This window comes from Styela clava, chromosome 2, assembly GCF_964204865.1.
Source record: "Styela clava chromosome 2, kaStyClav1.hap1.2, whole genome shotgun sequence".
NCBI lineage: Eukaryota > Metazoa > Chordata > Ascidiacea > Stolidobranchia > Styelidae > Styela > Styela clava.
In genome coordinates this window covers 9378268-9391516 of record NC_135251.1, presented here as the reverse complement: position 1 = coordinate 9391516, position 13249 = coordinate 9378268, and the positions used below count along the sequence as shown (strand labels likewise).

The 13249-nt window shown below is 39.5% G+C and overlaps 24 non-coding genes across 24 annotated transcripts; 15 read left to right on the top strand and 9 right to left on the bottom strand.

Moving 5' to 3' along the window:
• The first annotated feature begins 291 nt into the window (after positions 1 to 291).
• On the top strand, positions 292 to 364 carry Trnaf-gaa (transfer RNA phenylalanine (anticodon GAA)). The gene has a single exon. It is a non-coding gene; the product is annotated as a tRNA-Phe (tRNA).
• A 269-nt stretch (positions 365 to 633) lies between these two features.
• On the bottom strand, positions 634 to 715 carry Trnas-aga (transfer RNA serine (anticodon AGA)). Its single transcript has one exon. It is a non-coding gene; the product is annotated as a tRNA-Ser (tRNA).
• An 891-nt stretch (positions 716 to 1606) lies between these two features.
• Positions 1607 to 1679, top strand: Trnaf-gaa (transfer RNA phenylalanine (anticodon GAA)). Its single transcript has one exon. It is a non-coding gene; the product is annotated as a tRNA-Phe (tRNA).
• Positions 1680 to 1943: 264 nt separating this feature from the next.
• Positions 1944 to 2025, bottom strand: Trnas-aga (transfer RNA serine (anticodon AGA)). The gene has a single exon. It is a non-coding gene; the product is annotated as a tRNA-Ser (tRNA).
• Positions 2026 to 3001: 976 nt separating this feature from the next.
• Positions 3002 to 3074, top strand: Trnaf-gaa (transfer RNA phenylalanine (anticodon GAA)). The gene has a single exon. It is a non-coding gene; the product is annotated as a tRNA-Phe (tRNA).
• Positions 3075 to 3341: 267 nt separating this feature from the next.
• Trnas-aga (transfer RNA serine (anticodon AGA)) lies at positions 3342 to 3423 on the bottom strand. Its single transcript has one exon. It is a non-coding gene; the product is annotated as a tRNA-Ser (tRNA).
• Positions 3424 to 4312: 889 nt separating this feature from the next.
• Trnaf-gaa (transfer RNA phenylalanine (anticodon GAA)) lies at positions 4313 to 4385 on the top strand. The gene has a single exon. It is a non-coding gene; the product is annotated as a tRNA-Phe (tRNA).
• A 264-nt stretch (positions 4386 to 4649) lies between these two features.
• On the bottom strand, positions 4650 to 4731 carry Trnas-aga (transfer RNA serine (anticodon AGA)). Its single transcript has one exon. It is a non-coding gene; the product is annotated as a tRNA-Ser (tRNA).
• A 169-nt stretch (positions 4732 to 4900) lies between these two features.
• Trnaf-gaa (transfer RNA phenylalanine (anticodon GAA)) lies at positions 4901 to 4973 on the top strand. Its single transcript has one exon. It is a non-coding gene; the product is annotated as a tRNA-Phe (tRNA).
• Positions 4974 to 5706: 733 nt separating this feature from the next.
• On the top strand, positions 5707 to 5779 carry Trnaf-gaa (transfer RNA phenylalanine (anticodon GAA)). Its single transcript has one exon. It is a non-coding gene; the product is annotated as a tRNA-Phe (tRNA).
• A 267-nt stretch (positions 5780 to 6046) lies between these two features.
• Positions 6047 to 6128, bottom strand: Trnas-aga (transfer RNA serine (anticodon AGA)). The gene has a single exon. It is a non-coding gene; the product is annotated as a tRNA-Ser (tRNA).
• An 889-nt stretch (positions 6129 to 7017) lies between these two features.
• On the top strand, positions 7018 to 7090 carry Trnaf-gaa (transfer RNA phenylalanine (anticodon GAA)). The gene has a single exon. It is a non-coding gene; the product is annotated as a tRNA-Phe (tRNA).
• A 264-nt stretch (positions 7091 to 7354) lies between these two features.
• Trnas-aga (transfer RNA serine (anticodon AGA)) lies at positions 7355 to 7436 on the bottom strand. The gene has a single exon. It is a non-coding gene; the product is annotated as a tRNA-Ser (tRNA).
• Positions 7437 to 7605: 169 nt separating this feature from the next.
• On the top strand, positions 7606 to 7678 carry Trnaf-gaa (transfer RNA phenylalanine (anticodon GAA)). Its single transcript has one exon. It is a non-coding gene; the product is annotated as a tRNA-Phe (tRNA).
• Positions 7679 to 8311: 633 nt separating this feature from the next.
• Positions 8312 to 8384, top strand: Trnaf-gaa (transfer RNA phenylalanine (anticodon GAA)). Its single transcript has one exon. It is a non-coding gene; the product is annotated as a tRNA-Phe (tRNA).
• Positions 8385 to 8651: 267 nt separating this feature from the next.
• Positions 8652 to 8733, bottom strand: Trnas-aga (transfer RNA serine (anticodon AGA)). The gene has a single exon. It is a non-coding gene; the product is annotated as a tRNA-Ser (tRNA).
• Positions 8734 to 9623: 890 nt separating this feature from the next.
• Trnaf-gaa (transfer RNA phenylalanine (anticodon GAA)) lies at positions 9624 to 9696 on the top strand. Its single transcript has one exon. It is a non-coding gene; the product is annotated as a tRNA-Phe (tRNA).
• Positions 9697 to 10332: 636 nt separating this feature from the next.
• Positions 10333 to 10405, top strand: Trnaf-gaa (transfer RNA phenylalanine (anticodon GAA)). Its single transcript has one exon. It is a non-coding gene; the product is annotated as a tRNA-Phe (tRNA).
• A 264-nt stretch (positions 10406 to 10669) lies between these two features.
• Trnas-aga (transfer RNA serine (anticodon AGA)) lies at positions 10670 to 10751 on the bottom strand. Its single transcript has one exon. It is a non-coding gene; the product is annotated as a tRNA-Ser (tRNA).
• Positions 10752 to 10920: 169 nt separating this feature from the next.
• On the top strand, positions 10921 to 10993 carry Trnaf-gaa (transfer RNA phenylalanine (anticodon GAA)). The gene has a single exon. It is a non-coding gene; the product is annotated as a tRNA-Phe (tRNA).
• A 635-nt stretch (positions 10994 to 11628) lies between these two features.
• On the top strand, positions 11629 to 11701 carry Trnaf-gaa (transfer RNA phenylalanine (anticodon GAA)). Its single transcript has one exon. It is a non-coding gene; the product is annotated as a tRNA-Phe (tRNA).
• A 267-nt stretch (positions 11702 to 11968) lies between these two features.
• Positions 11969 to 12050, bottom strand: Trnas-aga (transfer RNA serine (anticodon AGA)). Its single transcript has one exon. It is a non-coding gene; the product is annotated as a tRNA-Ser (tRNA).
• A 169-nt stretch (positions 12051 to 12219) lies between these two features.
• On the top strand, positions 12220 to 12292 carry Trnaf-gaa (transfer RNA phenylalanine (anticodon GAA)). Its single transcript has one exon. It is a non-coding gene; the product is annotated as a tRNA-Phe (tRNA).
• A 634-nt stretch (positions 12293 to 12926) lies between these two features.
• Trnaf-gaa (transfer RNA phenylalanine (anticodon GAA)) lies at positions 12927 to 12999 on the top strand. The gene has a single exon. It is a non-coding gene; the product is annotated as a tRNA-Phe (tRNA).
• Positions 13000 to 13249: the final 250 nt, after the last annotated feature.

The window sequence follows — 13249 nt, the reverse complement described above, 5'->3', positions numbered from 1 at the left end:
AGTGAATATCATGTAAACAAATGTATAAACAATTTCGTCAAATAAGGGGAACGGCGTTGTCCGCAGGATTCAAACCTGCGCGGGTAGAACCCAACAGGTTTCTAGTCTGTCGCCTTATCCACACGGTCACGACAACTGCAGCACATTCTGATTGCTAATAGATTGTCACTTGGTTAATATTTTTATCTGAATACTTTAACAGGTCGATATACCGTTTTAACACAAAATATGGAATTTTGATTTTGTATCACATCAAAAATGACAAGAATTCAGCAACGGCTCCAAATGTCTGCCTCGATAGCTCAGTCGGGAGAGCGTCAGACTGAAGATCTGAAGGTCCCTGGTTCAATCCCGGGTCGAGGCATTATTTACTTTTAAACTACAAAAAACCACTGTGATTGTTCTTGTGCCTACCTGCGGCAAATAAAAGATTGAGAGAAACTCCAAGCAACAAACTTGCTTGATGTTAAACAAAATACATTTGAAAAATCGACCTTCTCCTAATATGTCCTTTGAACAGATCGCAACATTGATTGGCAAAATGTCGGGATGGCAAAGGAAGTACAGAAAGTCGATACCATGTAAACCTATGTATATATATATATATACAATTTCATCAAACTAGGAGAACGGCGTTGTCGGCAGGATTCGAACCTGCGCGGGCAGAGCCCAACAGATTTCTAGTCTGTCGGCTTAACCACTCGGCCACGACAACTGCGGCACATTCTGATTCAGATATTACTATAAAAAACGTATAACAATGGCCAATCCGAGAAGATTTGTTTCCAAATACTTCAACTAGTTGATATACCGTGTTTTTATTACAACAATATGAAAGTATCCCAGCAAAAATGACCTGAATCCAGCAACGACTACTAACGTCTGCCTCGATAGCTCAGTCGGGAGAGCGTCAGACTGAAGATCTAAAGGTCCCTGGTTCAATCCCTGGTTCAATCCCGGTTCGAGGCATTATTTACTTTTAAACTCTAAAGACCACAGTGATTGTTCATGTGCCTACTTGAGGCAAATAGAAAAAAAAAACTGAGAGAAACTCCAATCAAAGAACTTGCGTGATGTTCATCAAAATAAATTTGAATATTCGACCTTCTCCAAAGAAATCCTTTGAACAGATCACAGCATTGATTGGCAAAATGTCAGGGTGGAAAGCGAACCAAATAAAGTGAATATCATGTAAACAAATGTATAAACAATTTCGACAAATAAGGGGAACGGCGTTGTCCGCAGGATTCAAATTATTTCAGCAGATCACAGCATTAATTGGGGAAACATCAGGATGAAAAACGAACCAAATAAAGTGAATACCATGTAAACAAATGTATAAACAATTTCGTCAAATAAGGGGAACGACGTTGTCCGCAGGATTCAAACCTGCGCGGGTAGAGCCCAACATATTTCTAATTTTGTCGCCCTAACCATCCGGTCACGACAACTGCAGCACATTCTGATTGCCAATAGATTGTCACTTGGTTGATTTTTTTATCTGAATACTTTAACAGGTCGATATACCGTTTTAACACAAAATATGGGATTTTGATTTTGTATCCCATCAAAAATGACAAGAATTCAGCAACAGCTCCAAACGTCTGCCTCGATAGCTCAGTCGGGAAAGCGTCAGACTGAAGATCTGAAGGTCCCTGGTTCAATCCCGGGTCGAGGCATTATTTACTTTTAAACTACAAAGCACCACAGTGATTGTTCTTGAGCCTACTTGCGGCAAATAAAAGATTGAGGAAACTCCAAGCAACAAACTTGCGTGATGTTAAACAAAATAAATTTGAAAAATCGACCTTCTCCAAATATGTCCTTTGAACAGATCGGAAAATTGATTGGTAAAACGTCAGGATGGCAAAGGAAGTATAGAAAGTCGATAGCATGTAAACCAATGTATATATATATACAATTTCTTCAAATTAGGAGAACGGCGTCGCCGGCAGGATTCGAACCTGCGCGGGCAGAGCCCAACAGATTTCTAGTCTGTCGCCTTAACCACTCGGCCACGACAACTGCGGCACATTCTGATTCAGATATTACTATAAAAAACGTATAACGATGGCCAATCCGAGATGATTTGTTTCCAAATACTTCAACTAGTTGATATACCGTGTTTTTATTACAATAATATGGAAGTATCCCAGCAAAAATGACCTGAATCCAGCAACGAATACTAACGTCTGCCTCGATAACTCAGTCGGGAGAGCGTCAGACTGAAGATATGAAGGTCCCTGGTTCAATCCCGGGTCGAGGCGTTATTTACTTTTAAACTATAAAGACCACAGTGATTGTTCTTGTGCCTACTTGAGGCAAATAGAAAAAAAAACTAAGAGAAGGCCAATCAACGAACTTGCGTGATGTTAATCCAAATAAATTTGAATAACCGACCTTCTCCAAATAAATCCCTTGAACAGATCACAGCATTGATTGGGAAAATATCAGGATGAAAAACGAACCAAATAAAGTGAATATCATGTAAACAAATGTATAAACAATTTCGTCAAATAAGGGGAACGGCGTTGTCCGCAGGATTCAAATCATTTCAGCAGATCACAGCATTAATTGGGGAAATATCAGGATGAAAAACGAAGCAAATTTCGTCAAATAAGGGGAACGGCGTTGTCCGCAGGATTCAAATCATTTCAGCAGATCACAGCATTAATTGGGGAAATATCAGGATGAAAAACGAAGCAAATAAAGTGAATATCATGTAAACAAATGTATAAACAATTTCGTCAAATAAGGGGAACGGCGTTGTCCGCAGGATTCAAACCTGCGCGGGTAGAACCCAACAGGTTTCTAGTCTGTCGCCTTATCCACACGGTCACGACAACTGCAGCACATTCTGATTGCTAATAGATTGTCACTTGGTTAATATTTTTATCTGAATAATTTAACAGGTCGATATACCGTTTTAACACAAAATATGGAATTTTGATTTTGTATCACATCAAAAATGACAAGAATTCAGCAACGGCTCCAAACGTCTGCCTCGATAGCTCAGTCGGGAGAGCGTCAGACTGAAGATCTGAAGGTCCCTGGTTCAATCCCGGGTCGAGGCATTATTTACTTTTAAACTACAAAAAGACACTGTGATTGTTCTTGTGCCTACCTGCGGCAAATAAAAGATTGAGAGAAACTCCAAGCAACAAACTTGCTTGATGTTAAACAAAATACATTTGAAAAATCGACCTTCTCCTAATATGTCCTTTGAACAGATCGCAACATTGATTGGCAAAACGTCGGGATGGCAAAGGAAGTACAGAAAGTCGATACCATGTAAACCTATGTATATATATATATACAATTTCATCAAACTAGGAGAACGGCGTTGTCGGCAGGATTCGAACCTGCGCGGGCAGAGCCCAACAGATTTCTAGTCTGTCGCCTTAACCACTCGGCCACGACAACTGCGGCACATTCTGATTCAGATATTACTATAAAAAACGTATAACGATGGCCAATCCGAGAAGATTTGTTTCCAAATACTTCAACTAGTTGATATACCGTGTTTTTATTACAACAATATGAAAGTATCCCAGCAAAAATGACCTGAATCCAGCAACGACTACTAACGTCTGCCTCGATAGCTCAGTCGGGAGAGCGTCAGACGGAAGATCTAAAGGTCCCTGGTTCAATCCCTGGTTCAATCCCGGTTCGAGGCATTATTTACTTTTAAACTCTAAAGACCACAGTGATTGTTCATGTGCCTACTTGAGGCAAATAGAAAAAAAAACTGAGAGAAACTCCAATCAACGAACTTGCGTGATGTTAATCAAAATAAATTTGAATAATCGACCTTCTCCAAATAAATCCTTTGAACAGATCACAGCATTGATTGGCAAAATGTCAGGGTGGAAAGCGAACCAAATAAAGTGAATATCATGTAATCAAATGTATAAACAATTTCGACAAATAAGGGGAACGGCGTTGTCCGCAGGATTCAAATCATTTCAGCAGATCACAGCATTAATTGGGGAAATATCAGGATGAAAAACGAACCAAATAAAGTGAATATCATGTAAACAAATGTATAAACAATTTCGTCAAATAAGGGGAACGGCGTTGTCCGCAGGATTCAAACCTGCGCGGGTAGAACCCAACAGGTTTCTAGTCAGTCGCCTTATCCACACGGTCTCGACAACTGCAGCACATTATGATTGCCAATAGATTGTCACTTGGTTAATATTTTTATCTGAATACTTTAACAGGTCGATATACCGTTTTAACACAAAATATAGAATTTTGATTTTGTATGACATCAAAAATGACAAGAATTCAGCAACGGCTCCAAACGTCTGCCTCGATAGCTCAGTCGGGAGAGCGTCAGACTGAAGATCTGAAGGTCCCTGGTTCAATCCCGGGTCGAGGCATTATTTACTTTTAAACTACAAAGCACCACAGTGATTGTTCTTGAGCCTACTTGCGTCAAATAAAAGATTGAGGAAACTCCAAGCAACAAACTTGCGTGATGTTAAACAAAATAAATTTGAAAAATCGACCTTCTCCAAATATGTCCTTTGAACAGATCGGAAAATTGATTGGTAAAACGTCAGGATGGCAAAGGAAGTATAGAAAGTCGATAGCATGTAAACCAATGTATATATATATACAATTTCTTCAAATTAGGAGAACGGCGTCGCCGGCAGGATTCGAACCTGCGCGGGCAGAGCCCAACAGATTTCTAGTCTGTCGCCTTAACCACTCGGCCACGACAACTGCGGCACATTCTGATTCAGATATTACTATAAAAAACGTATAACGATGGCCAATCCGAGATGATTTGTTTCCAAATACTTCAACTAGTTGATATACCGTGTTTTTATTACAATAATATGGAAGTATCCCAGCAAAAATGACCTGAATCCAGCAACGAATACTAACGTCTGCCTCGATAGCTCAGTCGGGAAAGCGTCAGACTGAAGATATGAAGGTCCCTGGTTCAATCCCGGGTCGAGGCGTTATTTACTTTTAAACTATGAAGACCACAGTGATTGTTCTTGTGCCTACTTGAGGCAAATAGAAAAAAAACTGAGAGAAGGCCAATCAACGAACTTGCGTGATGTTAATCCAAATAAATTTGAATAACCGACCTTCTCCAAATAAATCCCTTGAACAGATCACAGCATTGATTGGGAAAATATCAGGATGAAAAACGAACCAAATAAAGTGAATATCATGTAAACAAATGTATAAACAATTTCGTCAAATAAGGGGAACGGCGTTGTCCGCAGGATTCAAATCATTTGAGCAGATCACAGCATTAATTGGGGAAATATCAGGATGAAAAACGAAGCAAATTTCGTCAAATAAGGGGAACGGCGTTGTCCGCAGGATTCAAATCATTTCAGCAGATCACAGCATTAATTGGGGAAATATCAGGATGAAAAACGAAGCAAATAAAGTGAATATCATGTAAACAAATGTATAAACAATTTCGTCAAATAAGGGGAACGGCGTTGTCCGCAGGATTCAAACCTGCGCGGGTAGAACCCAACAGGTTTCTAGTCTGTCGCCTTATCCACACGGTCACGACAACTGCAGCACATTCTGATTGCTAATAGATTGTCACTTGGTTAATATTTTTATCTGAATAATTTAACAGGTCGATATACCGTTTTAACACAAAATATGGAATTTTGATTTTGTATCACATCAAAAATGACAAGAATTCAGCAACGGCTCCAAACGTCTGCCTCGATAGCTCAGTCGGGAGAGCGTCAGACTGAAGATCTGAAGGTCCCTGGTTCAATCCCGGGTCGAGGCATTATTTACTTTTAAACTACAAAAAGACACTGTGATTGTTCTTGTGCCTACCTGCGGCAAATAAAAGATTGAGAGAAACTCCAAGCAACAAACTTGCTTGATGTTAAACAAAATACATTTGAAAAATCGACCTTCTCCTAATATGTCCTTTGAACAGATCGCAACATTGATTGGCAAAACGTCGGGATGGCAAAGGAAGTACAGAAAGTCGATACCATGTAAACCTATGTATATATATATATACAATTTCATCAAACTAGGAGAACGGCGTTGTCGGCAGGATTCGAACCTGCGCGGGCAGAGCCCAACAGATTTCTAGTCTGTCGCCTTAACCACTCGGCCACGACAACTGCGGCACATTCTTATTCAGATATTACTATAAAAAACGTATAACGATGGCCAATCCGAGAAGATTTGTTTCCAAATACTTCAACTAGTTGATATACCGTGTTTTTATTACAACAATATGAAAGTATCCCAGCAAAAATGACCTGAATCCAGCAACGACTACTAACGTCTGCCTCGATAGCTCAGTCGGGAGAGCGTCAGAGGGAAGATCTAAAGGTCCCTGGTTCAATCCCTGGTTCAATCCCGGTTCGAGGCATTATTTACTTTTAAACTCTAAAGACCACAGTGATTGTTCATGTGCCTACTTGAGGCAAATAGAAAAAAAAACTGAGAGAAACTCCAATCAACGAACTTGCGTGATGTTAATCAAAATAAATTTGAATAATCGACCTTCTCCAAATAAATCCTTTGAACAGATCACAGCATTGATTGGCAAAATGTCAGGGTGGAAAGCGAACCAAATAAAGTGAATATCATGTAAACAAATGTATAAACAATTTCGACAAATAAGGGGAACGGCGTTGTCCGCAGGATTCAAATCATTTCAGCAGATCACAGCATTAATTGGGGAAATATCAGGATTAAAAACGAACCAAATAAAGTGAATATCATGTAAACAAATGTATAAACAATTTCGTCAAATAAGGGGAACGGCGTTGTCCGCAGGATTCAAACCTGCGCGGGTAGAACCCAACAGGTTTCTAGTCAGTCGCCTTATCCACACGGTCTCGACAACTGCAGCACATTATGATTGCCAATAGATTGTCACTTGGTTAATATTTTTATCTGAATACTTTAACAGGTCGATATACCGTTTTAACACAAAATATAGAATTTTGATTTTGTATGACATCAAAAATGACAAGAATTCAGCAACGGCTTCAAACGTCTGCCTCGATAGCTCAGTCGGGAGAGCGTCAGACTGAAGATCTGAAGGTCCCTGGTTCAATCCCGGGTCGAGGCATTATTTACTTTTAAACTACAAAGCACCACAGTGATTGTTCTTGAGCCTACTTGCGTCAAATAAAAGATTGAGGAAACTCCAAGCAACAAACTTGCGTGATGTTAAACAAAATAAATTTGAAAAATCGACCTTCTCCAAATATGTCCTTTGAACAGATCGGAAAATTGATTGGTAAAACGTCAGGATGGCAAAGGAAGTATAGAAAGTCGATAGCATGTAAACCAATGTATATATATATACAATTTCTTCAAATTAGGAGAACGGCGTCGCCGGCAGGATTCGAACCTGCGCGGGCAGAGCCCAACAGATTTCTAGTCTGTCGCCTTAACCACTCGGCCACGACAACTGCGGCACATTCTGATTCAGATATTACTATAAAAAACGTATAACGATGGCCAATCCGAGATGATTTGTTTCCAAATACTTCAACTAGTTGATATACCGTGTTTTTATTACAATAATATGGAAGTATCCCAGCAAAAATGACCTGAATCCAGCAACGAATACTAACGTCTGCCTCGATAGCTCAGTCGGGAAAGCGTCAGACTGAAGATATGAAGGTCCCTGGTTCAATCCCGGGTCGAGGCGTTATTTACTTTTAAACTATGAAGACCACAGTGATTGTTCTTGTGCCTACTTGAGGCAAATAGAAAAAAAACTGAGAGAAGGCCAATCAACGAACTTGCGTGATGTTAATCCAAATAAATTTGAATAACCGACCTTCTCCAAATAAATCCCTTGAACAGATCACAGCATTGATTGGGAAAATATCAGGATGAAAAACGAACCAAATAAAGTGAATATCATGTAAACAAATGTATAAACAATTTCGTCAAATAAGGGGAACGGCGTTGTCCGCAGGATTCAAATCATTTCAGCAGATCACAGCATTAATTGGGGAAATATCAGGATGAAAAACGAAGCAAATAAAGTGAATATCATGTAAACAAATGTATAAACAATTTCGTCAAATAAGGGGAACGGCGTTGTCCGCAGGATTCAAACCTGCGCGGGTAGAACCCAACAGGTTTCTAGTCTGTCGCCTTATCCACACGGTCACGACAACTGCAGCACATTCTGATTGCTAATAGATTGTCACTTGGTTAATATTTTTATCTGAATACTTTAACAGGTCGATATACCGTTTTAACACAAAATATGGAATTTTGATTTTGTATCACATCAAAAATGACAAGAATTCAGCAACGGCTCCAAACGTCTGCCTCGATAGCTCAGTCGGGAGAGCGTCAGACTGAAGATCTGAAGGTCCCTGGTTCAATCCCGGGTCGAGGCATTATTTACTTTTAAACTACAAAAAAACACTGTGATTGTTCTTGTGCCTACCTGCGGCAAATAAAAGATTGAGAGAAACTCCAAGCAACAAACTTGCTTGATGTTAAACAAAATACATTTGAAAAATCGACCTTCTCCTAATATGTCCTTTGAACAGATCGCAACATTGATTGGCAAAACGTCGGGATGGCAAAGGAAGTACAGAAAGTCGATACCATGTAAACCTATGTATATATATATATACAATTTCATCAAACTAGGAGAACGGCGTTGTCGGCAGGATTCGAACCTGCGCGGGCAGAGCCCAACAGATTTCTAGTCTGTCGCCTTAACCACTCGGCCACGACAACTGCGGCACATTCTGATTCAGATATTACTATAAAAAACGTATAACAATGGCCAATCCGAGAAGATTTGTTTCCAAATACTTCAACTAGTTGATATACCGTGTTTTTATTACAACAATATGAAAGTATCCCAGCAAAAATGACCTGAATCCAGCAACGACTACTAACGTCTGCCTCGATAGCTCAGTCGGGAGAGCGTCAGACTGAAGATCTAAAGGTCCCTGGTTCAATCCCTGGTTCAATCCCGGTTCGAGGCATTATTTACTTTTAAACTCTAAAGACCACAGTGATTGTTCATGTGCCTACTTGAGGCAAATAGAAAAAAAAACTGAGAGAAACTCCAATCAAAGAACTTGCGTGATGTTCATCAAAATAAATTTGAATATTCGACCTTCTCCAAAGAAATCCTTTGAACAGATCACAGCATTGATTGGCAAAATGTCAGGGTGGAAAGCGAACCAAATAAAGTGAATATCATGTAAACAAATGTATAAACAATTTCGACAAATAAGGGGAACGGAGTTGTCCGCAGGATTCAAATTATTTCAGCAGATCACAGCATTAATTGGGGAAACATCAGGATGAAAAACGAACCAAATAAAGTGAATACCATGTAAACAAATGTATAAACAATTTCGTCAAATAAGGGGAACGGCGTTGTCCGCAGGATTCAAACCTGCGCGGGTAGAGCCCAACATATTTCTAATTTTGTCGCCCTAACCATCCGGTCACGACAACTGCAGCACATTCTGATTGCCAATAGATTGTCACTTGGTTGATTTTTTTATCTGAATACTTTAACAGGTCGATATACCGTTTTAACACAAAATATGGGATTTTGATTTTGTATCCCATCAAAAATGACAAGAATTCAGCAACAGCTCCAAACGTCTGCCTCGATAGCTCAGTCGGGAGAGCGTCAGACTGAAGATCTGAAGGTCCCTGGTTCAATCCCGGGTCGAGGCATTATCTGCTTTTAAACTATAAAGACCACAGTGATTGTTCTTGTGCCTACTTGAGGCAAATAGAAAAAAAAAACTGAGAGAAACTCCAATCAACGAACTTGCGTGATGTTAATCAAAATAAATTTGAATAATCGACCTTCTCCAAATAAATCCTTTGAACAGATCACAGCATTGGTTGGGAAAATGTCAGGATGGAAAGCGAACCAAGTAAAGTGAATACCATGTAAACAAATGTATAAACAATTTCGTCAAATAAGGAGAACGGCGTTGTCCGCAGTATTCAAATCATTTCAGCAGATCACAGCATTAATTGGGGAAACATCAGGATGAAAAACAAAGCAAATAAAGTGAATACCATGTAAACAAATGTATAAACAATTTTGTCAAATAAGGGGAACGGCGTTGTCCGCAGGATTCAAACCTGCGCGGGTATAGCCCAACAGGTTTCTAGTCTGTCGCCTTATCCACACGGTCACGACAACTGCAGCACATTCTGATTGCCAATAGATTGTCACTTGGTTAATATTTTTATCTGAATACTTTAACAGGTTGATATACCGTTTTAACACAAAATATAGAATTTTGATTTTGTATGACATCAAAAATGACAAGAATTCAGCAACGGCTCCAAACGTCTGCCTCGATAGCTCAGTCGGGAGAGCGTCAGACTGAAGATCTGAAGGTCCCTGGTTCAATCCCGGGTCGAGGCATTATTTACTTTTAAACTACAAAGCACCACAGTGATTGTTCTTGAGCCTACTTGCGGCAAATAAAAGATTGAGGAAACTCCAAGCAACAAACTTGCGTGATGTTAAACAAAATAAATTTGAAAAATCGACCTTCTCCAAATATGTCCTTTGAACAGATCGGAAAATTGATTGGTAAAACGTCAGGATGGCAAAGGAAGTATAGAAAGTCGATAGCATGTAAACCAATGTATATATATATACAATTACTTCAAATTAGGAGAACGGCGTTGTCGGCAGGATTCGAACCTGCGCGGGCAGAGCCCAACAGATTTCTAGTCTGTCGCCTTAACCACTCGGCCACGACAACTGCGGAACATCCTGATTCAGATATTACTATAAAAAACGTATAACGATGGCCAATCCGAGAAGATTTGTTTCCAAATACTTCAACTAGTTGATATACCGTGTTTTTATTACAATAATATGGAAGTATCCCAGCAAAAATGACCTGAATCCAGCAACGAATGCTAACGTCTGCCTCGATAGCTCAGTCGGGAGAGCGTCAGACTGAAGATATGAAGGTCCCTGGTTCAATCCCGGGTCGAGGCAATATTTACTTTTAAACTATAAAGACCACAGTGATTGTTCTTGTGCCTACTTGAGGCAAATAGAAAAAAAAACTGAGAGAAAGTCCAATCAACGAACTTGCGTGATGTTAATCCAAATAAATTTGAATAACCGACCTTCTCCAAATAAATCCCTTGAACAGATCACAGCATTGATTGGGAAAATGTCAGGATGGAAAGTGAACCAAGTAAAGTGAATACCATGTAAACAAATGTATAAACAATTTCGTCAAATAAAGGGAACGGCGTTGTCCGCAGGATTCAAATCATTTCAGCAGATCACAGCATTAATTGGGGAAATATCAGGATGAAAAACGAACCAAATAAAGTGAATATCATGTAAACAAATGTATAAACAATTTCGTCAAATAAAGGGAACGGCGTTGTCCGCAGGATTCAAACCTGCGCGGGTAGAACCCAACAGGTTTCTAGTCTGTCGCCTTATCCACAGGGTCACGACAACTGCAGCACATTCTGATTGCCAATAGATTGTCACTTGGTTAATATTTTTATCTGAATACTTTAACAGGTCGATATACCGTTTTAACACAAAATATGGAATTTTGATTTTGTATCACATCAAAAATGACAAGAATTCAGCAACGGCTCTAAACGTCTGCCTCGATAGCTCAGTCGGGAGAGCGTCAGACTGAAGATCTGAAGGTCCCTGGTTCAATCCCGGGTCGAGGCATTATTTACTTTTAAACTACAAAAAACCACTGTGATTGTTCTTGTGCCTACCTGCGGCAAATAAAAGATTGAGAGAAACTCCAAGCAACAAACTTGCTTGATGTTAAACAAAATAAATTTGAAAAATCGACCTTCTCCTAATATGTCCTTTGAACAGATCGCAACATTGATTGGCAAAACGTCGGGATGGCAAAGGAAGTACAGAAAGTCGATACCATGTAAACCTATGTATATATATATATACAATTTCATCAAACTAGGAGAACGGCGTTGTCGGCAGGATTCGAACCTGCGCGGGCAGAGCCCAACAGATTTCTAGTCTGTCGCCTTAACCACTCGGCCACGACAACTGCGGCACATTCTGATTCAGATATTACTATAAAAAACGTATAACGATGGCCAATCCGAGATGATTTGTTCCCAAATACTTCAACTAGTTGATATACCGTGTTTTTATTACAATAATATGGAAGTATCCCAGCAAAAATGACCTGAATCCAGCAACGAATACTAACGTCTGCCTCGATAGCTCAGTCGGGAGAGCGTCAGACTGAAGATCTGAAGGTCCCTGGTTCAATCCCGGTTCGAGGCATTATTTACTTTTAAACTATAAAGACCACAGTGATTGTTTTTGTGCCTACTTGAGGCATATAGAAAATAAACTGAGAGAAACTCCAATCAAAGAACTTGCGTGATGTTAATCAAAATAAATTTGAATAATCGACCTTCTCCAAATAATTCCTTTGAACAGATCACAGCATTGGTTGGGAAAATGTCAGGATGGAAAGCGAACCAAGTAAAGTGAATACCATGTAAACAAATGTATAAACAATTTCGTCAAATAAGGAGAACGGCGTTGTCCGCAGTATTCAAATCATTTCAGCAGATCACAGCATTAATTGGGGAAACATCAGGATGAAAAACAAAACAAATAAAGTGAATACCATGTAAACAAATGTATAAACAATTTTGTCAAATAAGGGGAACGGCGTTGTCCGCAGGATTCAAACCTGCGCGGGTATAGCCCAACAGGTTTCTAGTCTGTCGCCTTATCCACACGGTCACGACAACTGCAGCACATTCTGATTGCCAATAGATTGTCACTTGGTTAATATTTTTATCTGAATACTTTAACAGGTTGATATACCGTTTTAACACAAAATATAGAATTTTGATTTTGTATGACATCAAAAATGACAAGAATTCAGCAACGGCTCCAAACGTCTGCCTCGATAGCTCAGTCGGGAGAGCGTCAGACTGAAGATCTGAAGGTCCCTGGTTCAATCCCGGGTCGAGGCAATATTTACTTTTAAACTACAAAGCACCACAGTGATTGTTCTTGAGCCTACTTGCGGCAAATAAAGGAAACTCCAAGCAACAAACTTGCGTGATGTTAAACAAAATAAATTTGAAAAATCGACCTTCTCCAAATATGTCCTTTGAACAGATCGGAAAATTGATTGGTAAAACGTCAGGATGGCAAAGGAAGTATAGAAAGTCGATAGCATGTAAACCAATGTATATATATATACAATTACTTCAAATTAGG